At 33.9% G+C, this 26,583-nt stretch overlaps 1 long non-coding RNA gene across 4 annotated transcripts in view; it reads right to left on the bottom strand.

Moving 5' to 3' along the window:
• Positions 1-6,489: 6,489 nt before the first annotated feature.
• LOC101794071 (uncharacterized) overlaps positions 6,490-26,583 on the bottom strand; it is an 87,300-nt gene continuing 67,206 nt past the window's right edge. For 3 of the 4 annotated variants that reach the window (XR_011812248.1, XR_011812250.1, XR_011812249.1), the window contains 2 exons: positions 8,274-8,416; positions 6,490-6,840 (listed from right to left, as the gene is read on the bottom strand). This is a non-coding gene — a long non-coding RNA (uncharacterized lncRNA). Of the gene's footprint in view, positions 6,841-8,273; positions 8,417-17,369; positions 17,465-26,583 lie in introns of those variants that run through there. The other variant, XR_011812251.1, reaches the window with a different exon arrangement.

The raw sequence follows: 26,583 nt of genomic DNA, 5'->3' as shown, positions 1-26,583 counted from the left end.
ATTTCAATGGAACTTCATTAAATTCTGAACTCAACAATTCATTTTCTTACATAGAATTCTTAGATAATCATCTCATTTGTTATAAATAGCTTAGGTATACCTGGAAAATATCAGCATTCATTTTCAAAACCTGTCTTATTTTGGCTAGGATTTGGCTTACACGGCTCTCAAAGACTATCTGTAAATTTCTCAGATCAAGGTTTTTCACGATGATAAATGCTCTTACTACATATATCATCCATTTTAAGAAGCGCTGAACTCTCTAAGGAGAAAGATGTGTTTTGACTTGAACTCACAAAAATAGTGAACAGAAAGCCACTTGTCACATTGGCAAAGCTTGGCTAATATTTGTTTAAATTAAATTAACTGTAATGACTTTCGTCTATCATACTTAAGCTGGCACTGTACAGGTAATAGAAATTTTCTTTTTGTTTTCATGAGAGGTAGAGAAAATTAATCCTAATTATTTTAAATGGAACTGTGCTGACTGTTTAATATGCTAGTACTTCAGCAAAACACCTACTCAACATATTGCACATTAAAAAAGTTACCATTCTTTATAGGGCCAGTACTGTAGCATTTGGAGAGAAAGACAGATAACTGTGCAGGGGTACAAACTATCAAACTTCTCTACATTTAGAAGGTGTAGAAAAGAGATCAAGGGAGTGGGTGTACCGGATGGGTAACATTAACTTTATTAGTTTGGGCAATTTTCTATATTTTATGAAAAATGCCACTAGTCATCAATTTACAACATAGAGAAAATGGTAGAAAAACCTGATTGAGACCAAATATATAGTATATTTAATATACTTATGATAATCAGCTTGTTTAGAAAATATTTAGATTACATTACGACACCTCTTTTCAAAATGAGTTCTCTTCAAACAATCTGCTAACAGACTCCAATAGTAATCATACTCCTAAAAATAATTATTATACACTTTTTGTATAACCTTTTAAGCTTCTCAATTAGCATTAGTACTTGGGTAACTAGAAATAAATGACTTCCTTAAACAGTGACATTCTACGATTGCCTTCTAGATGTAACACAATTGATACTCACTGGGAAGCAGTGAACATACTCTGGGTGGGAAATACAAAATCACAAGTATGCCTACATGCAGGGTGGCCTTTACAGTGCTACCATGACACTTTCTAGGGTTGCTGTGGTTTTAATGGGAAGCACAACCTACATATACTGAGATAATAAAAACACATGTTGGCTCACAGGCTTTTTAAAATCATATTAATGATGGTACATACTACCTAGAAAATGCTCATAAATTTGTCCTACTGCTTACCTGATGTTGCTTCCCAGTACACGCTTGAGAATTATGAACTATAATGTTCATAATCTGCTTTCATCATTTTAAAAAGTTGATTTGATTTGCTTTATGGTTTGCAATTGCCATTTATGAGATAGTTAGACTGGCTCTTAATTGACTCTGCTGTTTTTCTTTCTACTTAAGGTGATTTGAATTCATTTTTTTTTCCTGCTTAAAACAGATGATGAAAATAAAAGAAGCCCATGAATTTATGCATGTGAAGATCTTGTATTGTATGACTTGCCTTAAAGACATTCTTATTAATGTCATTACATGTATTGCAACATCCATACTCCTTTTCTTCAACTCTAATATACAATTGCCTTTTAATAAATCTGTGATTTGGTCTTAATAATACCAGTAACTATTGCATCTTTTCACTGGCTTTTTCATATACTTTCCTCAGTGGCTGTGCTGGAAATCATGTGCAAAGTAATAACATTGTATGGGAAGAGAAACACAGCCAGGTGTATTGCTTTCAGGCTCAACGATGTTTTCTTGCTGATAGGTTCTATTGCCTGACAACAGGCAGTTTAAAACAACCATTCTTGTTTTGAATTGCAACTGAACTGTCCTGAATACAGTCTCTTATTGCAGAAAAAAAACACATTGACAGAAGTTTGCTTAGATTAATACTTATGAAATGGTACAAAAAAAGGAAGCAGTTATTTTTTCTCTGACTTAGGAAAGATCCTGAACTTGTAAATATGAAACAGAATATAGCTTCCTCTGAAATTAATAAAAAATGAGCTCATTTCTCCATCTACTGCAGCAAAGATTATTTAACTGAAAGAGAAGAAATGGACCTTCTCCGACAATAAAAAACCTGGTAATTTTCTCCTATAAAATGATGAAACATCTGGCACTCGATTCCGCATCTGTCAAAATATTTTGACAGTTTTAAAGGCAAAGATAAGCCAGTTCAAGACACACCAAGAAGAATAAAATCTGTTCTGTTCTCGCAGCTGGTGGTGTTGGGATAACTCAAGTGAGTTATTTAAAAGCATGTTGGAACTTAGGAAAGCTGCAGAAGTACTTTGTATTTCCATATGAATACGGCATATCTGTGTGAGCCTGTTCTTCTTGTAATTTGTTTAATATTGATCAGACTTCTTGTGACAAAACACCCCTAATGGGTAGAAGAAGAAAAAACTACTTGCTTGAGAACTTCTGCTATTCTTTCAAGAAACAGAAGTTATGTTTCTTTCAAGATTTCTTGAAAGAAACATTACTGCATTTAATATCTAATAATTATTTTCATGTTAAGGAATTTTTACTGAGAATTCCATATGTGTTTGTACAGACAGAGGAAGAGAAATCGAAAGTAGTCCAACAATAAAAGCACACAGACTGACACAAAAAATCAGTTCTTCCATAAAAGGAGCTGCATTTTAGTACTTCATATCAAATTATCACAGAGTAATTCTAACTATGAAAAAAATATATTTTAAAATGTCTTTTCTGAGTACAGGAGCAATAAACACACAACAGTGATGTAGCATATAAAATCATGGACATACCTGCTCTGACAACAGATTACTGTGGATCTAATAACATGACAAAAAAGCCTCTGAAAAAACTAGAGCAACCCCATGCCCATCCAATCCTTTGATTTTTTTTCCAACATCTGGAGTGTTAGAACAATGTTTTACATGACACAAAACAGCACTGACACCACCAACTGCTTTAATATCAGCCATCAAAAATAGCTATTAGACTGACCTATTAAAACCATCTGACCAAGCAGAATTCACGGTCAGATTATCAGCTTTACTATAGAAAACAGACTTTGCAAACACGTTAAACTCCATCACTTAAAGTTTCTTACAATTCTTCCTATTATTTTATGTTGACATTTGTCATATAAATCACAGACTGGGGAAAAGGTGTCAGATGCTGGTATCTTGTTTCCAATGTGTTCTCAAAGTTTGTATTTCCATTTTACCATGTAGTTTGAAAAATATGAATCTTGGATCTTATATATGTGAAAATTATAAAAGTCACAGCAGTTGAAAAGTAATTTTTTTTTTCCATAGTATATGAATACCAGACATTGAATACGTTAAATAAATGTAAAGAGAGAGACTAATCAATTTCTAACATTTCAAATGATTGCTATTTTTAGGTTTAGAACAGCAAAACATAGCACCAATATAAACGTAACATTCAAGATAGCAAGAGATATTAAACTTCCAAGAAACATTGCTATAAAGCCTTCCCAGGTCCTTAATAAAAACATTCATCTGATCTCCAAAATGTTAAGATATTGCACACAAAGTTCATTGGTAAAAAGACTTTTCTAACTTTTCCTCTTTTTCACTCCATCATTTGTCACTTCAGTTCTACTAACAGAAAAGCATTGCTGTCCAATGTCTTTAGCATAATTAGAATTATTGAAAAATCAGGTCTCATGCTGCTCATGTTTTCTTTATGCCATTTTATAACCATCTGCTATTTGTACTGTTTTGTGCTATATTTTCCTCTGTTAATTAGAAACAGTGATGGTTAGGTTGTTGTTAATTAGAAACAGTGACAAGTAAGGTGGTATCTTTCTTGTATCGCTGGAAAGTCTTCCAGACTTTAGTGATGTATCTCTCTTTTTTCTAAACTCTCCAGGATGCATTAAATACTATTCTTTTTCACCTGACTATCATTGCAAACCTCAAGACAAATCATTTGATATTAAAATCAGATAGTAAAAAGAAGGTCTATTTTCTTCAACCATTCGATAAATTAATTGTGTAAAAAATGTATTTTAGAGATCTTTAAGAGTAGGTAGGACCAAGCTTGCTGTAACATAGAAAACTGCTGAGTTTTCATGACTTGTCCCAACCTGCTAGATGCAAAGGGACACGTTCAATGTTTTTGTTTGTTTTGTGTGTGTGTGTCCTTTTTGTATTTGTTTGTTTTTAAAAAACATTTTGTTTGTAGTCTATCTTACATATTAACGCTGAGCTTTCTCTCAATTGCAGTCAATTAAACTTATATTGTCATTAAACCTACTACTCTCTCTCTCTCTCATTCTTTTAAAAGTTGTTCTTACTGTGGCAGAAGGTCAATTTATAAGCACCTCAAAGCTCTGGCTGACTCAGTTTCCCATCACAAACAACTTGTTCCAAATTCAATGTTACACAATGCAATCATAGTTAAATCAATAGGTTATTATGGATTTTGTCAGTAATGAGTAAAATTACTGAGTAAAGTCAGTTTTGGTTCTGACTTTACCATGCTGCCATTTGAAAGTTTATTTAGATCAGATTCTGAAAGTATATACAAATTCCAAAAATTTAATGATAACAGATCTACTATTGCTGAATGTGGCCACAATAAATTACAGTTTCAGAAATCATAAAATGTTCCTGTCTTGCAGGATTTAATCTATTGAATTAGTGAATCATAGGAGAATTCAGGAGGACAGAAGGAGGTACAGGGCTGAAGGGAGCACACTGGGATGTCCCCAAGATAGTGGGAAAATCTGAAAATGAACCCAGTATTTCACAGAACAGTGAAATTCTTACTTGCTTAGGTCTAGGAGAAAGTATAGGAGAGTCAGAATTGATATACAATTACTCTTGTTGTGTTTCTCAGCAGAACATATTCTACAACTGTAATACCTTGTTTGTGTGTATGAGCTGATCTTTGCACAGATAATGTAAGCATCTGCACTGCAGTTCCCTATGCTTCCAGATCTGTTGCCAGTTCCAAGATATGGACACAATTTCTGCTGCTTCTTGTTGTCTTCCCTATTTTTTCATTCTAAATTTTTTTTTCCTTAAACTTCTATTATATCTTCCACAAAGCTCAAAAGTAAATGGAGGAAAAGTTTAAAATAATTCCATTTAAAAACTGACAAGTTCACATCTTCCCCTGCAATTTGTGTCACTGATTTTTTTCAATTCACAAGTCAGTGATAAAGCACAGAGTGATTTGAGCTATGGAAGCTCTGGACTAGTGCTGTAACAGCTGGCTCATTCTTCTTCTGCAAGGCAGTACCATAATTGGTAATTATAAAGTCAAGAACTAGATTTTCACATTGATTTTGTTTTCTTAGGACAGATCAGATCTTCTACGTATTTTTAATTCCAACACTATTCCATATAGTTCCGCCTTATTAAGGAATAGACGTTCAGTCCAAAATTACATTCATTTAATTTCCATTGATTGCAACCCTTATTTGTCTAACAGACAGGTCAGAGAGGCTCTGTTCATTTTACTGGGGACTGTTTAGAGGGACAAAAGACAATTCAACTGATTTTTTCCTTGACTGCTGGTTGCCAACTGCAGGTTCTACAGATTATTTTTCCTGCAGTATGTAGTAGGAAGTGCACATAAACAATCATTTTTGAGCACGCTGAGAAATTTTGCCATCTGGCAAATAACTCACCCACTACCATTCTCAGTTGGATTTCACTACATAAAGATACAGAATTCCAAAACCCATAACTCATCCCTTAGAATTAACTATCCCCATGAAAACTGCTTTAAATTATTTCTCCCATGAGTAAATTACAAACATTTTGCACAGAAATCAATATCTGATTATGTGTGTACACACACATTCATCTTTGGATGTCTCTGAAAATAAATAGAGATGTTATTTGGGCAAGAGAAAGATGTCAACAGGTTTACTGCAACAACATTAAGAAAGCCTCAGTGACTCACATGGCATCTGGCACAGTGTTACTGAGCTGCCTGTCAGAACCCAGGGTGACTTGATGAGCTGAATGACACTGGGGCAAAAAGGAGTGTACTGTCTCAGGCTAGGCTTACTGACCAAAGCATTATAACAGCCACTGATGGCAGGGGAACAGCATAGACCTGGTTTATGAGAAGTCTGAACTGATGGGATAAAACAGAAAAAAAGAATTATGATAAGCAAAATGAGTCAATGTTTTTACAGTTCTGCATATATTATGTTAAATAGATAACAATAGTTTTGTAACATTAAGACATACTTTTTGCTTAAAACAATGTTTTTGCCTAGTTGAAAAAGATCTAGCCAGTAAAACAATGAAAACCAAGAGACAAAAGTGTCAGTGACATTGCTATTTCTAACCTAGACTGATTTGTTTTGATAGAAAACTGTTTACCCTGGCTGGATAATGTTCTTTATGGCTATGTTCGAACTAAAGCTGCTAATTTAAAGTGACATAACATTAAGGTCTAATTCAAAATGGTGCCATTAAAGAGCAGAGCTGGACGTTCTAAAAAAAGATTGTTTGACAGAGGTTTACTGATGAGTGACCCTACCTCATCTCATTTACGAATGAAAATTGATCTAGTTTAAAAAGTAAATTGGCTTTCATGGCTCTGTATGATACAAACAAAAGAAACTGTGTGGTTAACACACAGTGTACTGTGTATACCAGTCTAACCATCAAAGAAGGCATATTTTGATATATATATTTTTTAATGTATTCTTTAATTCACCTTGTTGGATTTCACCTTGTGCATTTTCAACCTTTTTTAGTCTGCTTTCCTCCCCTTTGGCTGACTGCAATTGTTGAATTTTCTGCCAAGAAAAAAGAGTGTTATCTAAAGAATGTGTTATTTCTCTTCATAATTTCTAATTTATGACCTCTTTCTTGAAACAGTTTAAAGCTAATCAAGTATTTATATTATTATCTATATGCTTGACTTGCATATGATTATAAACCACGTGAAAATTAATGAATTACTTTTAACAGATTTCTAACATAGCACACATTTTTTCTAGAATAATTCATGAAGGTTTCTATAACCTGGAAGTGAATTTTGAACAGCAGATCATGTCTGACAATGTCCTAAAGATAGATCTCAGACCTAAATTCTATCTTCATCAGTGAATCTACAAGCTACAAGAATTTCAAGAATGTACAAGAATTTCAAGTCTTTATCTTTGTGGGTGCCTTTAGTTCCTCGCATAGGTCAACCCAGATATGTTCAGTTCAAACTATAAGGTTTTGAAAAACTAGATCCAAGCACGGCAGCTTGAATTCTTCTCTACCAACAATACGTTTTCAGATTTGGGAACATTGCATGAGACAGCATAGCAAACTGACCTTATGAACAATAACAAATTACATATTAGCCATTCTTCACCTAGTCACACACTTATTTAATTTGTCCATTATCCTGCTACATCTCCTGACTCTACACCGTCAAAGAGGTTTGTGCTTTAGCTAGTATAAAATCTTCCTTTTCTATATTTTTCCCACCTTATTTAATTAATGAAAAATTATTGAAATATAACAGAAAAAATAAATCAGATCCAACTAGAAATATACAAAATTGCAGATTAGCTCTGATTAAAGAGCAGCATGACACATGGATTACAAAAGACTTAGTCACACAGTAATATGAAAGTATCTGATCTAAAATTGGATAAATCATCAACTGCCAAGTATTTGGGAATGAAAGCTTTATGAGACGGGACTCAAGGTGCTTCCTATCTGTGTCTTGACCCACTGTGAAAGGAATGATCAATTCACCCTCACAGCCTTGAGTGCTATTACACACAAGACAGAGATCTATATTCAGTCATAGTGTTATGAGAATAGTATTAGCTGTGCAATCACTGTAACATTTAACTACTTTCTATTCCCAATTGCACTGCCTTTTAAAAATATTTATTTATTTAGATTTATCAATGTTTTCAACAATCAAGACATCAACAATTAAGATGATGTCTTACAGGCATCATCTTGCAACATCCTGAGGAAACTTCATGATTCTTTGAAGAACAGTGTATTGGAAATGAAAAATAAGATCAAGAGTCTGAACAGATAAATATAGGTGTGTAATAGATTATCCAATAGCTATCAGAATGGCTGTTTTATTCTTAACATTTTATAGACTAGATGCACTTACCTTCAATAATATTTTTCACATGGATTCTTTGATGAATAATGAATCAGGCACAATTATAATCTTTCTTGTAGAGTTCAAAAAGTTTCTGATACCTACCTTTTAAGTCTCCTTCACAGTCACATATAATAAAACTTCAGCTTTCAGTATCAATTGTCTTTTTTTTTTTTCTTTCCACTGGCATCTGTCAAAATTTTTATGAGATCTGTATTTTCTATGCCGAAGTACTGTCATTCGATGAACTACAAAACACAATAATGCGTGAATGGGCTATTTGAGTATCTTGAATATTCAGAATATATAGCATCATATGAATATTTCAAATATTAATTTAAGAGATTGCCTTTAAAAAGATGAAATAAAAATCTACAAAATAGTCATCTGTGTGTTTCTATGTGTATTTTTTCTGTACATCACTCAGATTATGTAAATTGACAACTAGTTTGTGGTTTATCTTCTCCAAACTTGATATTTACCCCCAAAATATCATTATTCAAAAATAATTACAGTCCTCTGGTAAGCTGCCCTCCATACATCTTTTAGGTATATCAGAGAGAAACATTCTTTTTTTTTTTTTTTTCTCTAAAACTCAATCTTTCCAATAAAAAAAAAAATTCTATTCAATTTTGAGAATGCTTAACTCAAAAGATATGTACAATATCCAAATCCCATTCATGTACAATATTCAAATTGCTTCAGAAAAAAACAACACATACACACATAAATATAGCATGTAAAAGAAAACAAAACAAACAAAAACCAACAACAAAACAGTTCAAAGCATTGATCTAATAGATTACTGAAAAGAAACAAGTTGGATTGACACAAAAATGTTGACTGGTTTCAAGTTCATGCAAATGACGATAGCCATTTAGAACAGCAAGAGAAAAAGTCAGAAAGAAAACAAGCATAAATGTAATGATGATAATTGGCAGTGAGGCAAAAGTGAAATATATCCCATGTTCACAGATCTTAGTCATTTCCATCTAAAATGCCATGGATAATATAACAAAATATATATTTTTTCAGATTTTAAGAGCAAGGTATTCATGGCAGAAAATGCACTGTCAATGATCATTATACCATCATAATTTTTGATAGATTATTTTACTACTAAGAACAAGAGCTATAAGATAAATATACCAAAACATTAACCTGTGGAAAGAAATTATGAAGTTTTCCAGAGATAACCACAGCAAAGTAATCTCTTACAGCCTGTGGAGTAGCAGTGGAATTCAGCATAAGAGAAGGACCGTATGTCCAAATTATTAATTTGTGCTTCTTTTAGAGCACTTGTTATGCATTAAGTAGTTTAGTTTTTCAAACTCCTGCATTGTTGGGAAATAAATGCTACATAGAAACCACATTTCTAACCTTCCTCCATATATTTCTTATGTCCTCATAATTAATAAGTGGTTATTGCCTTCCTTTGATCTATTTAACAAATACCTAGAATCCTAGAGCAGCAATATCTTTTAAAGGAAGCTGCCAGAAAATTGTCTTTGGGTCTTTGAACATGTCTGAGAAGCAGCTGCAATGCCATTACTGTTGGCCACTGAAGAGGTGTTTCCAGAAGGCAGGATATTTCCTCTTCCAAATCAAACAACAGCATGATTATTATATATCATGTGGGTGGTCATCAAGTATTTGGAAAGCAAATATAGCTGAACAATGTTTCTGAAGTGATTTTGGAGCCATGTTCCTTCCAAAATACACCACTCTGTCAGTGCGGAACTGAATTGGACTTCAAACACTTCTAAAATATTCGTGGATATCTTTGGAAGGCTCTCTATTCTTTGTCTAAAATACACTTTTTTTTTTTTTCTTTTTTTTTTCTATTTATCAGCAAATGAACAGACAAAACTAGCAGGTTAATAAGGCCTATTCTATTATGAATTGAGGATAAGACACATTTGAAATTGACAGTTTATTTTTCCCCCTCCATTCCATTCAGCTTGAAAATGGATTCAGAATAGATTATTTTAAATGCACATTTCTTTCATCACAGAAGTGAAATGAATATATTATTGTACAAAAACTGGACAACATGAAAATTTTGCCTCAATAAACATACAAAACCAGAAGTTTCTATTTATTTTTTTAATAACAGCATTTCTTATGGAAGCATAACAAAAAAGTAGCTTACAATGCTACTTGATACTTGTGAGCAAGGGGAATTTCATTTTTTCAGGTTTGAGACCATTTAACATCAAAATTAGTGTTTATTAATATATTATATAATTCTGAAGTCATTTGGGAAAAAAATAATTGTGCAAATCAAGCATTTAATAGAACATCTGACATACAGAAAAGCCATTTGAAAGTATGCTGTAAGAATCAGTCTTACAGCTTTTGTAAATTCAAAAAAATGGAAGCTTAACTTATCAAACAGTTTTTTGTTTGTTTTAAATCTTTAAGGGGACTCAGTTGTGATACCCTGTACGAAGAACCCATCTAAAGAATTAAATCTAATTCCTGTATTTTAAGCAAAGACAGAAGTAAAATATCTCTGTCAAGCCATTTCTAGCTGTATCCAGAAAAAAAGCTATGAAAACATATGCCCCCATTTAAACTGTCAAAAGATTTTAGAAATTGTTTAAATCATAACCAACATTCTTAACAAAATAAGCATCAGTGTGCTTCCCATACAGACAGATCAGTAGTAGTAAAGTAAGTATAGACTCTTAGCCCAAAGATTATTAATAAAAATATCGCAAGTATTTTGAATATTGAATTTTCAGGACTTCCTTTTTCTGTATTTTTTTTTTTTTCATTTATGTCTGTCTATAGTCACAAGAGAATAAATATTCACATCATCTGGTAAGCAGTTTTATAAAATAATTATGTCTGTATATATATACCTATATACACATCCCAGTGCACTTCCCAATGAAATTCTTAATAGGACAGAGACTATTATCAATATTATAGTCTATCACACAGATTTTAAAGTTACTGCTTGAATGGCATACACTGGATAATATCTGAACCTTTATGATCAAACTAAAAAGTCCATAAAAATATGGCATACTTTTTTTTGCAAAATACTTAATACTTTACACTGCCAGAAGCAGCAGACATTAAGTATAGCATACAAGAGACATTAGGAAAAGAATTTTACACTGTCTTCACAATGGAAACCTCCCAGATATGTAGGGTTTGATAAACCAATATTCAAAGAAAAAGACAGAAGATGTTCATAAATTATTAAAACCACCGAGATTCAGAAAGTACAATTAGACTATCCCATGATATTTCCACATGAAAATGCATGAAGTTAAGGTTCTGAAAATGAAATTCAAGTTAACAAAATGTAGTTCAATATAAAATTTTAAATGTAGTGCCCTATTTCAGCTTATGAAAAATTACATATTCATATACAATTTCAGTTTTGATTATAACATTGTAATGCATCATATAAATGAAATTTACAGCCTGAGTGATATACATCAGTTACCCTAAATGGTCAATAAATTGTCCATTAGTACTTAATTAAAAATAACCAACCCAACTTCAACAAAATGTATATGGATTGCTACTGAGGGCTGTTCTAAGAGTTAAAAATTTACTTAAACATACATTTCCTCACTGTTACCTAAAAGATATGCCAATCACGCAAGAAAGCATTGTTAGGTTTTTAATACCCAGCTTCAATGGTATGATAGCATTCCTTTTTAGAGTTCCTTTCTAAACATGATAAGCCTGGAGATTCTAAATGTCAATCACAGTCCATCATGTGTAAAACCAACTCTCTGGTTTTATTTTTTTTTCCCCCAGTTGGTATAGTGGTGACAAGAAACCATGATCAACACTTCATGAATCCCACAGAGCTAGGAATAGATGAGCTTGCAGCAAGTATAAATTGATAATTAACTCTCTCCAAATTGTCTAACTCATTCAGACCAGTGAACCCTTACAGTGTTAAATATCTTAAATTTCCATACTCATTTTGTCCCTTGACAATCTTAGAGGAGTTTATTGCAAACAAGGGATGTGATTAACTAATGCTGCAAAGAATACTGAGGTTATCAGCAACAGCAATTCTGAGGAAACCAGTTAAATTGGTATTTAGAGTGCCACATGATTTTCTAATTGTTTATCCTAATAGCAAAGACTGGACAATGTTATAGCATATGCAGTTAATTCTCAGTGGCATGCTTTTGTTTTGCATCATTGCCTGCTTACTTAGCTGTTAGCAAGTAACAGAGAAAAAAAGAAACAACATGGGAAAAAATATTATATACCCAACAAAACAGAGAATCTTAAGCTAGGCTTTGCCTTGAGCCAGAGACTGAGAGCCTTGATTTAGTCTGTTTAAAACCAAATGAACAGGATAAAAAAAAAAAAAAAAATATTTATATCCATGCATGTACTTGAGTTACGTTCATAGTAATTTAGTAATTTCTGAATTATTCAAGCTAAAAATACCTTAACCTTAATTCTGAACCTATTGAGTCTTCTGACTATTAAGTAATATTAAAAGATAACATGTCTGAACACTTGCAGAGCAGAAAATTACAAAATATACTAGTTACAGATGTGTTGCATACTTATGTTATGACAACATACTCATTTACTAAGACAAGTGAGTTGACTTTCAGAAAATTGTAATGAACATCTCTGCCAGTTAAGCATGACCTTTGAAAGAAGGCATGTGGCCTTTAATCTTCAAGACTATATGTTGAAAGGTAATTAAAGAAAAAAGGAAGAAATGGGTGTCACTAACATGACAGCTATTGAGGAAGATGTAAATAAACATTTGCGGCTGACAGTAGAAATATAAAGTTTAACATTTGAGGACTTCTTAATGATGTGAAGTAAAATGTCTCTCTGTGTATCCTCTAAGCTGCATCACTGTAATATCAGAAAAAGGTTTTAAAGTCAACTTAATAATTTGGAAAATTTTTGTTTATTCAGAAGGAAGCACAACAGAAGCATTCTTAATTCACTGGCCTTGGGATGTGAAAACACATGAATGATTCTGAAAAGGCCATGAATTAATTTTGAAGAAATAAACAGAAAATGGATAGGTTGAAACTCAGGTAATAGGGATAATGGTATTAGGAAGTTAGGCCCTCCAAGGGAAGAGCAGTATCTTCTATTATAGGAGCTTTTCAATATCTTTTTAGATCAGCATTCCAGAATTTTCAGTTTAATTACTGACTGCACAGCAACTTTAAGCACAACAACTGGCTGGTTGTGCTTGAAGTGGTAATTTTGTTCAAGAAAGTACTGGTAGTCTGCCTCCTGGAAAGAAAGCAATTCTGTTTTCACAAAAGTCTATGGAAATTTGCCATGCACAATATCAAAATAGCTGGGTCTGTCACAGAATTTCAAGGTTGGAAGAGACCTCAAGATCATCATGTCTTTGTAAGAGATTCTGAAAAGCCTAATAAATCAAGGCATTTTGTTTCTTCCTTACTGCGGAATAGCCTAGACTTGGACTTACTGTCCTCCAGTCACAATGCAAGTCTCAGAATCTGGTATTAGTTTTCATGCTGAACTACTGCTTTGACTTCAGTAATTTGCTTTCAAGTTTTACACTAACATAACTTTAGAATTCCTTTATCAATAGTCAAACTTCATAGAGGTATTTTCACTTTCACGTTATCTCTCTAAATAATATTCACGGATAGTATGGTACATCAGAAGCATTGATTAATAATCTCATATCTTTACAAGCAAATGATAAGAGCTGACAGAAAAGAGCTGAATAAAAATGACTAACTGCATGTGGAGATATTCACAAATAAATTCCAATATAAAACAAAAAGAGGAAAAAGAGAAAATATAGTCACTGGACCAGATCCTGGAGTGCTATACCAACGAATAGATCAGAAGCGGCCCACTTGTATTCACTGTCACATCCAGCACCAAGAGACCAACAAAATGCCACTATGAAATACACAAAATAAATACAGGTGCAGGCTTTAATATATAGCTTTGATATGAACCAAACAACTCCCTGATGTGTTTTGAGAGTTACAAACCTTTAGATGATTATTCATGAAGTGGTTGTATCTATCATTTTGTTCCATTTAATGTAGACATGTATTGTGCTTATTTTCCAGGGCAGTTCATTTCAAAACCTTAGGTTTTGAACATTTATGTTATAAATATAATCACATAGTGCGATATTGCCAATTTTGTTACTCAGATGAGAAAAAAGGCTATGAGACAGATAAGGACATCCAGATAGCCTGCAAAATTCTGAAAGCCCACCAGGGAAACAGAATAGTGCTAAAAATACATTTCTGGTATTCCAAAGTGAAATGTTTCGAAGTTCTAAGAAATACCAAGTGGCCACTTGTTTTTGGATCAAGTATTGCCTTACCAGCATTCAGCACAGCATGAGCACTGAAAACACGAAAAGGAAAGAAGAAATAAAAGGAACACATAAAGGTAGAGAGGCGTGGGGGAGGCGGAGGAAGCAACAGTTCCTGTGCAGTGCTTGCTTTTTCTCTAAAATACAGCCACTCCATGTACTCTAGTCAATTAACTGTCAGTAATCATCTTCAGCAGCTGGACAAACAGCAGCACAATTTAACAAGATCATCTAGAGATGTTTCACTGAAAGAGATTTCAATTTCCAAATAGATAATCAGATTCTTCCATTTATGCAGATCATGCAGCATGATTTTTTTTTTTCATGCTTCATTCCAGGACAAGAAATATTTATAAAAGAAAATAATCTCACTGTCAGTCTCATGAAGTCTCACTACCTGTCCCAGATATCTTTGGAAGTGAAACATCTGTCTGATTGGTTTCCAATATTCAATTTACCTTAAATAATCTTGTAAAGCTTATAAAAAGACCAGGCACACATTCTCCTCTCCAGAAGCTACCCACAGACTGTTCTAATTGGCTGAAGATATACTCTGGATTCACTTCCCCAGTGACTCCTACTAGTAGCCTATTTAAAATAGTTTGGGGAGAAAGTTAATGCACCCCTGAACTGCTAGAGCTTACTTGCCTAGATTTCAGGCAGAAGCCTGGAATAGAGCAAGACTCATCTTAAAATTCCCTTAAAGATGATTGCCTCATTTCAGCAAAAATTTTATTTTGGAGCAGAAACAAGGTGCAAGATAAAATCTGTATTTTGACTGTTTTTTTGTTTGATTGTTTGTTTTGTTTTGTTCTTTAACAGACAAGGAACTAATTGTCTGTTCTGATGTGGATTTAGTCCTTTTGTAGCTGTATTTTTAAGTTATCTGTAACAAGGAGACAAATTTAAGGTTGATATTATTCAATCAGCACCACATAGCTTCTGTGAGAAATACAGAGCCTGAATTGCTGCCAGACTAGATGTCATTGGTATAACCTGTACTGTAGCTTTGTAGTTCTAATCAGCATTCAACAACAACAGGACATTTCCTGCATTTTCTCTATAGATGGTCTGGTTGGAATTATAAAAGTAAGCACTCACAGAAATCTGTGTTCTTGTAAGCAAAAAGAACACACATTTTTACACATGAAGCATTTTGTTAAGATATCGAACGAAATTTACAAAATGAGTTAACCCATTTTCAGCAATAAGCCTCACCAAGATGATCAATGAAACCATACCCCATGCGTCTGCATTAAAAAGCTTTAAAGAATCTAGTGCAGCACATGTTGAGATCTTGTGACCACTGGTTTGGCCAAAACTTAAGAGTGAACAAGTGGTACTGGACAGAATGCAGCTTCACTTGGAGACTGACAGATGTTTCACCGTGTGAGAGTAGTTTGGCAGAAGAGAACTCAGCCCACAGAGTACTGTTCCACAGACTGCATTTTAAGAAGCGCTACGCTTCCAACAGCTCCAAGAAATCACTTGGAAAACAACAAAAAGCTACATTTGCTTATTTTCTTACACTTCCCACAAACAGTATACGTAAGAATACTAAGGTAGAAAAGGCTTTTATATTGATTGTTTTTCCCTCTTTATATTTGACAGCTGGAGTGTTAAAACAGAATTCTGAGTAAATTAAAGCAATAACAAAATTACACAGGGCAGCTGTTTCAGCTATTTCCACAGAGCAATGCTCTTTAGAAGAGCTAATGAATCTAATGGAATCTAACAGACACTGCCAAAGCAGCAATAAGTGATTTAAAATGTAGGGGAAGGTCTTATATAAACAGCTTCACCAAGCACTAAATGAAGTAATGCAAAACTCTTGGGGCTTCTCACTTTTAGAAAAAAAAAAAGAAAAAAATCAAATAGATCTCTGTTAATTTATTACAATGATGTGCACAGGCTCTCTGCAGTACAGGACCTGACAGAATTTCTATTATACCTTTCATTATTGAAGTTTTTGTAACTTAGCTAATTACAAATTTGCTTGAGGCTGTAGCTTGCTTTCACTTACTGCCTACTTAATCCTCATTTCCCATACCATACAAATTTTGAAATGATTTTTTTGTTTATTCTTTGTAAAGGAATGAACATGAGAAATTTGTTCAGCTACTGAACTTCTGGGCTTTTCCGTTTTGCTTTAAAATACTGCTTACAAACATTGACATGTGGGAAGTACTGCACTGTAAATCATTCAAATGTGACAAATTGGTTTTCTTTACTGGGGGAGGAAGTAATGATCCTCATCCAGCCAGCTTTCAATTTGCAATTTGGGGAATAGGCCTGTGGTATGCTCTAGTTTCCTTAAGGGGCCTGAATGTTTGTTTTATAGCACACTGTTGAGTTTTTTTTCCATTTCTTGCAGGGTCTATTGGGTGCAGGGACCCCACTGCTTAGGTTGATTCTGGGGACCATACGCTTCAGCATCTTAGAAAAGTCCCTCGCAGTCCTAGCACTGATCAGAACCTGAACAGTACTAATTTTAAAAGTAATTAGGTCCTGTTAGACTCCTGTTGAGACTCTCAATATTGCTAAATGCTCTTTAAAGCTCCTCCCAAACACATTCCACATACTACCTTCACTGGATGTAGACATCTGGCTCCTTCCTCTCTACATAGGGCTGCCAAAACAATTTGGTTTCCTGAGTGGAGTTCTTGCCGAGAGATGAACTGTCCCCTTATCTTGCTCAAAGGAAGCCAAAACTTAGCCTTCTGGTTTGATGGGCTGTGAACATTGAAACCAAAAACTCTAAAATGAAAAGTCAGATTTAAAAAGCCTACTTCACTGATGCATGCAGATCTTCCTTAGGAATAATTGGAAGTCCTAATAACCATTTTTCATGAAAGAATCCTTACTTCAGTGGGAGCTAAGAGTACTGTGCGCCTTCACAGATCATGGTTTGCCATTGCTAATACTCCCAGTCTGCTGGTCTGGAAGTCCCACGAATGCAGGCTCTCTAACAAAAACAAGAGAGAAATCTGATACTTTCACTCATCTTTGTGCCAGATAAATCACTTATTTCCTTCTAGGTCAAGATTTTTCTTTCTGATTTGTATTCAAACAAATAAATAACATTATTTTCTTACAATTATAGACATTTTTTAAACAGTCTTAAGTGAGGTGTTTCATGTCACATGTAGGAAAGCTCAATGATTTCAAATATAAAGGATGGAATTTAAAGGTAGCTTTTCCTTTTTAGCTTAAATTTTTATGCAGCTAGGTTTAACTCAGTGTATTTACATTTCTTGGACAGAATTTATAGTATTTAATTTAGGCTGTTCAAGTACAAAATAACTGGATCTGAGTACAAAATACGCTTGCACGCATTGCACTTTTATTACCTTTTTCATCAGAAAGACTCATGGCTGTATTTTTTACAAATTAGTTTCATTCATTTTTCAAAGTAAAGCTACTAACAAATTAGTTTCATTCATTTTTGAAGTAAAGCTACTATTGTGCTCAGATTTAGACACTGACTAGTTCTACAATCTAACACACACAAAACTAAAAGAGAAAACAACCCTCTTTAATGTTTAAGATTAGACAATGTATATCAAAAAGGCAGATGTGTTGTCCCATTGACTTCTGAATCATATTGACAATTGTTCTCTATAATACATAATAATCTCAGCATATACTACAAGTTGTGGCCCTGGGCCACATGTAAAACATGTGAAAGACAGGCTTAGTTGCCATGTAAATACAGGAAAATTATGTGCATGTCTAAGTAATTTTGTAAGCAAGGTTTAGAACTTTGATTAGTATCTGAACAGCTATAACCTGCAACATGCTAATCAGATGTCAATTACTTGCTAAAATACTAACATTTATAATATTAATTGAAACTAAACTTACTATAATGATTTATTATTCCTAGTTTTCAAACTCTTTATTATCTCACCCATAGAACCACGGTCATGATGAAAATGGTTCTATTAAATTAACCTCTTAAATGGGGATGCTGAGAACATATATTCAAGAACTGTGCAGTTCAAAATATACATGTATACTTTTATAACAAAGCTAATCTGATACAGCATCTCAATTTCATTTTGCCTGAGAAGTAGGAAGTGAGTAAATACATCAATATAGAATATTAGTATACAATGCATTCACAGAATGTACTTCAGATTTCAGTACTGCGGAGAAGTGATGTCTGGCTGTTTCTGACATGATGAAATCACTTGCATGTGTGTTACTGAACTTTTTTGTGGTCTGATAAAATTATAATTTATTTTTTTTTTAATTATTATTTAAAGGAGGTTGGTTGAACAGAAGAATTTTTAGCATGTGCCAAGTAATCTATAGTTTCAATAATTGAAATAGATTACTTTGACTTCTGTATTAAAATTCATATTTTCATGTCAGTGTTATATAATAACTATTATATAACCACATATAAAAGTTCCTAATGATTTAGATAAATAATATAGATATGATTTAGATAAATAGTATAGATATAATTTAGATAATATGAAACAGAAAAAGACAAATTTTAATACACTACTTTAAACTGATTTTTTTTTCTGAAATAAAAATTACAATATATATTTTTTAATCTGGGTAATGGGTATGGGGGGTCTTTCAATTTCCATATTTGAAATGATATTCTCTGCTTCACTCCCAGTCCAGATATTATTTTATGCTAAACGTGTACCTTACTTTTACTGTAATTTTGCAGTTATACACACTGGAGCTTGCTCTCTTGCAGCATAAGATAGAACATACTGGCAGCACAGGCTTTTCCTCATGCCAGCTACTGAAAGTTGGGCCCCAAAGGGACTACATACAGATCAATGAATAGCTGAGGCAGCCTAGTCTCCCTGAATTTCTCTGTTCCCCCCCCAGTCATTGCCTCTAGTGCCAGCAACCAGTATATGAGTCTGCTTCTGCATTTCTAGACAATCCCCATTTTCTGGGTAAACCATCTTGAGGCCAGTTTATTAATGATGCTCTGCAGACTGGCCTCAGCAAAACCCTGGACAAACATGCTAAATAAACATGTTCTCTTTTGTAGCTAAAAGCTCAAAATATCTCATTGCATTGCAATGTTCTTGCACTTAAAATTCAAGGATTAAGTTGAGCACACATGCAATGCCATTGACCTCAGCAGACAAACACCACAAGTCACTTTGTTTATTGGATCTATGCATCTTCTTCCCTCCCTCACTTAATTTACCTCTGTAGAAAGCCAAACCTTTTTTTTTTTTTTCTTTAAGGTCTGATGAAAACCTAACGGGCTCCCTATTAACTTCAATGCGCTTTCGATGTGGCTTTTAATGGGAAGGGCCCTGTAAAATTTGCACAATGGACAGCTTCCTGCTTATCAAGTACATTTTCTTAGTAACTAACCAGTCAAGTATAAAACGTTAACAATTGGTTAAAAATAATATGAGCCCTTGTAGGAAGCGACATTTACAATGCAAGCTGATTAATAAACTGGCAGTGTCTTTCCACAGGGTAGCCACCCTTCTGGTTATGACAGATTAAGGAATGGTCCTGAAACCGCTGTCAGTGACGGTATTATGTTCTGAAGATGGACATATAATGACATTTTTATAGAAGCATTGGTACAGAGATCTTGAAAAGTGTTCTAGATCTTAAAAACACTGTAAGAAGATGTCAAAAGTGGCCAATTTTCCCCATCCTCTCTGAAAAATATCATAAACCCATTGCCGTGGTTGTTAGTAGGAAAAACTGTACGTGAGAACTATCAAACTTCTCCTGTTAGAATGGACAAAACACAAGCTAGTGAGTACTGAGCTAATTTAAAAATCTAATCCTGATTAGTTAAGGCTGGATTTTCTATTGAACATCAGCTATAGCAAAATCATATTCCTTAGTTTAGAAATGACCAAATAAAACACAAAAGATCAACAACTTCAAGTTTACTGATTAATACTGGGATATTCTGGATATTCTCCTGTCCAGTAGACCATATTTAATGATGACATGACTTTCTGAAATAATGATAAAGCAGCAAGAAATAGGATTTTGCTTTTTCTTTGTTTTTCTTTCTCTTACAAGGAATGTGCTGTTTCACCCAGATCTCATTGACCAGAAAAGCAAAGAATTTAAATTAGGTGTGTAGTTCTCAGAGCTACGAATGTTTTTTATTTTTTTTTCCCCAGGAAAAAAAGTTTTGATCCACAACAAAGGGGCTGTTATTCTGAAATCATATACAACTTTAAAAATGGAACCAGTCTTAATTGAATACATAATTATTTTACAGCTTCAATATTTCTTCATTTGTAAATTCTGTAAAAATACATGACTCAAATCATTCTCCTGCAAATGCTGATATTTTCACCTGAAGTGGTGTAGTCACACGGAATCTACTCAGAGACATTATGTCTAAAAATATATAAACAATGCACTGCATTACATGTTCCAAGGAATGTCAGAGTAACTGTGGATACAAGTAAATCCAAAGACTGCTGAGAAACCATAAGATTTACATTAATTTGCAATGTGCTATCTCCTCACTGACATGCTTCTCTCCTTTCACTGTTGACTATTTACCACCTTAAGCCAGAGATTACCAGAGGGGGAGACTGAAAGTGTAGGAAATTTGTGAAAAATAATATGTAGAGCTGAATATTCAGCACAAAGGGGGGGAGAGGGAGGAGAACAAAACAAACAAACAAACAAACAACAACAAAAAAATACCACCACCAAAACAGAAAAAAAAACAAAAAATAAACAATACAAGGAAGTTGATCATATAAACAACGACTAAAGATGAAGGAGATGATGAAGAGGTTTAATTCTTGCAGACTCCAAACATTATTTTGACAGTTCATCTAACATGTCGTAGAAAAAGATGTTCAGACAAACTCTTACAGTTGTTCTGTTGTTCTTAGAAGCTATAAAGTTTAAAATATTATTGAAATAAAAGTATTCATTTAATTATAGCACAAATCCAAGTGAGAAAAGGTAATTTGAAAATCTAGGAAGACTGCAGTCTTCGAGAGAAACTTACACCAAAGATATTTGTAAAAAGAACAAAGCATTTATAAGTAAGCAACTGTACTTCTATTAAGTATATGCTGAATCCAGTATTCTCCTGTGTTTAGTTTATTTATTGCAATTCTTTTGCATTTGTCCTCATTTATTATACTAAACATCATATGTATGCAGTGGGATTTTTAAATGGCTTCTGCCCAAGAGCAATCATTATATAAAGATATATAAAGATATATATAGATATTTCATTACCTTAGGGTAATGAAATATCTATAGCACCTTCTTACATTTAAGGGAGATGTCAACAGACACTGTCTCTTGTAAAAATGAATTTTCTTTCTGTCCGAGACGGAAACAAATGTTGCCCCTGGATATCAGCATTAATCAAGGACCACTATCAGGGAGTTAAAAAATGACAGGGCAAACCAAGAGGAAAAACAAACAAACAAAAACCACTAAATTGTGATCATCTAAGCTTTGCTATCAGGATGTGAGTGACATCAAGAGGGACACTGGAACAATGTTAGTTTCCAAACCAGCATTTCTTACTGGACCCAGTCAGATGCTCAAAAGTAGATTCAAATGGCAACAGTTTTAATGGTGTATACAGGGGTTTTGTGCTGGCACTGGCCTTTGTTTCCACCCCAGCTGCTCCAGAGACTCCTCAAACTCCCAGGACACATTTCATCTGGGGATTTGTGCAAGTCAGTGGCTCAGCACAGTCAGCCTGCATGATCATAACACTGGCAAAAAGGCATATGGAAGCCACATGCTACCAATATATATAAATGAGCAACCTTATATAGTTGAATTTTTCTAGTCCAAACACCATTTTTCATGAAGTTCTACAGGATTAATGGGTGGATCTAGCTTTTGCTGTTCTTGTCTGTGCCCACAATTCTGGTGCAAATCTAGAAGTATCTGAGTGATACACAAAGTGGAATAATTATAGAGGATTATTTGTTATGAAATGAAAGTTATATAATGAGTTCAAACTTTTAAATTACTTACTTTCATATTACTCTTTTCAAACTTTTCTTACTTTATTTGAAAAATCACACATGTATTTATATTCATTCAAACTGACACATGTAATATGCAAATGTTCTGAAGTAGGCTCCCCAGCTAACTCTTTGCCCTTTGCAAGTTACATTTCTCAGCAATGTGTAAATGAGATGCAAAGCATAAAAACAGTTTGTTTGTGAAACAGAGAAAAGAATGTGCACAACAACTGTGTAGATGGCCAATATTTTACGTCCTCAGCATTTCAAGAGACACCACTTAAGAAACTGATTTAAAGAGTTCTCAAGGTAGTTTTGAGAAGTTTTTGAAACCAATAACACCACTACAAATACACACACACATTTCTGTGTTCATAACAGAATGAATAAATGGGAAATGTGTACAAATAAAGTAAAATCAAAGTAAGCAAAAGTGTGGTAGGCTATCATCTCCATTGATATTAAAATATCAGATGATAAGAAGTACACACAAAAGTTTAGTCTTTAGTCGTGTATAATGGAATGTGCAAACAGAAAAATATAGAAAAAAATAGAAATCTGTCCATTAAAAAACTATGTCCAAGAGCACTTCTCCTAAGGATTATTGGAGGAGCTGAACAGACTCTTGGCTGAATTTCATTCATGGATACAGACACATACAGAGTCCATTTTTCTGTTTGGCAACAGTCTTTGAAAAACTTGGGAGCAGTGGTTGGTAGCAGTCTGATGGCAGATCTGCAGAAAGCAGCCTTGATCCTTTTGTATTTACATATGGGAGAGGATAAACTGAAATACAATAGACAATGAAAATACCTGCATAATACACAGATTTTTAATGTTCTGCTTCGTTTTCTGCTTGCTCAGGAGAAATGTGGAAAGATAAAATCTGTCTATCAAGAGGGAGAAAGACTTTGGTGCATCAAGGAGACCAAATGCAAGAACAAAAAGTCACACCAAATATCCTTCCCTAAGCACAACTGCATTCAGGCTGTACTGGGAAGTGTTACAGTAAAGCAGGCTGAAAAATCTTAGAGAGAGGTGACATATGTGAAGCCTTGTTTTCGTATTGTGCACTGAAGCTATGATGGAGCATGACAGTGGGGGCAATAAGTAGCTAAATAACGGCAGGATACCTGTATTATGCCAGAGGTCTACCAGAAAACCCATACGCAACTGCCAGTTCAAATGGTGAATGCCAAAACAACACTTAAACACCTCAATCTCAGTGCCTGGTTGAATTAATTACTACCATTTTCATGCTTATTTAGCTTATAAATAGACAAGTAAAAAGTACGTGACTGAGGATGAAAACCAAGAGGAGAATGCATGTCATCAGATATAAACAATTAATTGCATATGAAGGACTGATGTAGGCTTTAATTTCAGTTTAGGTTTATGAATCTAGTACATACAGTTGGGTTATCATTACCAAGATAACATGTTTTGTTATTATCCATGCTATGTACCATATTCCCCTAGACCAAAACAACCCCCCCCAAGCCCTACAAAGTGCAGCTGTGCAAATGTAAAGGCAGAAGGGATTTGATTTATGCAGAAGATAAGTTAAAAAATGGACTTTGGAGTCCTAACAGTGACCAGTGGAAGAGGTACACACTGGACTGAGTTGCCAACACTTCATTTAGAGACGAAGTCCCTTTGTAGTCCATATAGCTTACAAATATTACTTCTGTTTTCAGATTTCTAAATATATTCTTCTAGTTTGGGGAAGAAGGTTCACAATGTGACTATCTGCACCATATATGTTATTTTATATTTGTTTTTATATAGTGCAGTTAAGATTATGGATAGTGACAGAAAAATAATAAAAATTACAAATGTTTTAATGTTGAAAATTATATGATAAGTTTTCTAGCAACTTTTGTTGTCTATATTTCATTCCCTTCAAGCATTAATTTAAGCAAAGATTCAAAGCCCAGAGCTCATCTATCATTAATAATTTTTTGGAACCGGCAATTACTAATATGTGCACAGTACTATTTTACTTTATCAAAATGTCCTTTTAAAATTAGTCTGTCTGCAGTTCCTGATGTGCAAATTAAGCATCTAATTTATCTTGCCCAGTCTTCTGGGATGACTTGATCAGTCCTACATTACCAGGCAGCCAGAGAGTGAAAGTTAAATGTAAAGCAGCAATCTCTCTTAAAATCTATGACAGGAAGCAACAGCAACCAAGCAGAAGATCAGAGGTCACTGGCCTCAGCACACAGTGAGAAAAATGAGAATATTCCTAGTCTAAAATCAACTCGTGAAGAGGGGAAGGGAACAACAAGAACCACAGAAGAGGGCTGACAAAAGTATAATCTATCCTCGATTCTGGGGCTACCTTGTTCATCCAAACTCTTTCTTTTTTATGCAGAGGGACACACATTCCTCTGAATATAGATACATTTTTCGCTGGGGCTATACTGTGCAGTATAATGGAAACTGTATAAACTCCTTGCTATAGTAACTGCTTTCACAGAGAAAAGTATGTTTGGAGTTACACTACACAAGTATTACCTCAAATTAAAAAGACTACATTGTCCATAGAGGTTTGGTATCAAATTTAAATAAAAAGTAAACAGATCTATTTTGTATTACTCCCCACAATATCACATCGTTTCTCACAAAACACTTACGAATGTAATTCCAGTGTGTGCAATTGCACAAGATAATGATTTGCTTAGCTATTAAAACCTGATAAAATATAAAATAGCTATAATAATTCTTCAAGAGCATTTAATATGTTGGGTGTTTCATTACTGCTTTCAAAATTCTTGGTATTTTATGTTTGTTCACAGATTGAAATGCCCTATATTCAGCTCCTCATGCTGTTGAATTGGAGGTATATTAGAGATAAAACTTTAATAAACAATTTCTGAGGAATATGTTTGAACAACATTTGCACTGACCTGGCACTTTGATTGAGTTTAGAGACAATAATCAGCAAATTTAAGATGCTTGAAAACTGTGCTGCCTGTCAGATATTTCTATTAGAATATTTACTTTCTGTTTTCTTTTCATGTCAAAATCTCCACTGTGTTTTGTCCACCTTTTCCTGAGAGATTATTTGAGAAAATAATATTGTCATTTTGGTTCCTATCCAAAATATAATGAAGCTATCCAGTAATACTATTTGAGAACTAAGAGAAGCTGGTGCTGAGCGAAGTTGGCACTGTAACTTCTTCAAAATGTGGTTCATTTATTCAGAAGTCTAAACGGATATCATTGGGTCCTCATCTCTTTCATGGAGTTTTCTCTTTCCCAACACTCACCATGAAATATAAATCATTTGGAGCTGTTCATTTAGCTATATTAGAAAATGTTTGGCAGCAATGACTCCTGAAAACAATGCATTGGGCAGCAAAGAGAAAGATTCTAAAGCTGCATCTATGAAGATTAGGATGGGAGAATAAGTGCATCCTAAACTACTCATTATCTCAGTACATTTGATTTTTATGCTTCCCACATCAAGGCCTCTCTAAAGTGGACTATGTTTCCAGGGGCTTGAAAATATGACAGTTAAAAATTCTCAAACTTACAGCTATGATATCACAGTCTACCCTGAAAGGAATCAGTCATATCATTACCTCCCTTACCTTCATTTGAGATACGAGTCTAATTAAATGCTGTTTAGCTTGATTTAATTAGGCTATTTTACTGTCTGATGGACATTCCTAATTTATTCCTCAGTATTTGGAACTGGCTACTTCATCTAGCGAGCTATTTTTGAAAGAAACAAAATGCTGCAGCTTTAATCAACGCTTTTCTATGTGAGAGGCACAAAAACACACACATACAAAATTCCCAAGTCAAAAAGTAATATGAACAATTCTGTTGCCACTCTACTACAAAGCAAGGATAACATGTGTGTGGTGATGTGTGGTGATGTTATCTAATCCAGCCATGCATAATGTCAGCTGGAGGGAAAAGCTAAGACACTATATAGTAGGTCAGGCAAAGTTCATAAAGAATTCAGTTGGAAGTCTCCTACCTATTAGTACCATTGATATTTCAGTATGAATTATCACAACATGAAGCTAAATGAGGTATTTTAAAAATTAGCACATTTTTACATCTATATGAAAGTCTAGGTGAGTCAAATATA

Source organism: Anas platyrhynchos, chromosome 12 (genome assembly GCF_047663525.1).
Source record: "Anas platyrhynchos isolate ZD024472 breed Pekin duck chromosome 12, IASCAAS_PekinDuck_T2T, whole genome shotgun sequence".
NCBI classification, from domain to species: domain Eukaryota; kingdom Metazoa; phylum Chordata; class Aves; order Anseriformes; family Anatidae; genus Anas; species Anas platyrhynchos.
The sequence above is the reverse complement of the archived record's forward strand: the minus strand, read 5'-3'. Positions and strand labels throughout refer to the sequence as shown.